At 43.1% G+C, this 991-nt stretch overlaps 1 non-coding gene across 1 annotated transcript; it reads left to right on the forward strand.

The window, feature by feature from the left end:
• The first annotated feature begins 643 nt into the window (after positions 1-643).
• LOC130937632 (small nucleolar RNA R71) lies at positions 644-750 on the forward strand. Its single transcript, XR_009068842.1, has one exon. It is a non-coding gene; the product is annotated as a small nucleolar RNA R71 (small nucleolar RNA).
• Positions 751-991: the final 241 nt, after the last annotated feature.

Genomic DNA, 991 nt, shown 5'->3' on the forward strand with positions numbered 1-991 from the left:
CTTGCATAGATTTTCAAGTAGAGCCTCAATCGTTGATAATCTCTCCGTGGTTATTGATGATGGGTTAAGATTAGGTGGTTGAGAAGGTTGGTTAGATGGATGTTGGTAGGATCTCTGTGAGGTGTGTTGATGAGTTGCATTGTTGTTGGAGTTGAGGTTGTGGTGTCTCTGATCTTGCCCTTGGTCTTGTTGGTTTCCCCATCCAAAGTTAGGGTGATTTCTCCATCCAGAGTTGTAAGTTTTGGAGTATGGATCATGGACTTGTCTAGGTGAGTTTCCAATATAGTTAGCTTGCTCCCAGTTACCTTCTTCTCCTATGTTCGCTCCTTCTTGAGCTGATGATGAAGTGATGGCTGCTGCAACTTGGTTCTCCTCCACCTTCTTGGTAAGATCTGCTAGCTGCTTGGTGATCATCTTATTTTGAGCTAACAATGCATCCATGTGGTTCAACTCTATTACTCCTCTGGTGTTACTTCTTTCGGAGGCAAAGAAGTAGTCATTTTCAGCAACTGTTTCAATGACATCTATGGCTTCTTCAATGGTTTTCTTCTTGTTTAGAGAGCCTCCTGATGAATGATCCACAGCCTTCTTTGACTCATAGGAAAGACCTTCATAGAAGATGTGAAGTTGAACCCATTCATTGAACATATCTGGTGGGCATCTTCTTGTTAGGTCTTTGAACCTCTCCCATGCTTCATAAAGAGTCTCACCATCTTGTTGCCTAAAAGTTTGCACCTCAGCTCTCAGCCTGTTGATCCTTTGAGGAGGGTAAAATCTTGCCAAAAACTTGTTCACCACATCTTCCCAATTCGTTAAGCTCTCCTTTGGGAAGGATTCAAGCCATTTGGATGCCTTGTCCCTGAGTGAAAAAGGGAACAAGAGAAACCTATAGACATCTGGATGGACTCCATTGGACTTCACAGTGTCACAAATTCTCAGGAAGGTGGTTAGATGTTGACTGGGGTCTTCTTGAGCACTTCCTCCAAATGAA

The sequence above is a fragment of the Arachis stenosperma genome, chromosome 6 (assembly GCF_014773155.1).
Source record: "Arachis stenosperma cultivar V10309 chromosome 6, arast.V10309.gnm1.PFL2, whole genome shotgun sequence".
Lineage (NCBI taxonomy): Eukaryota > Viridiplantae > Streptophyta > Magnoliopsida > Fabales > Fabaceae > Arachis > Arachis stenosperma.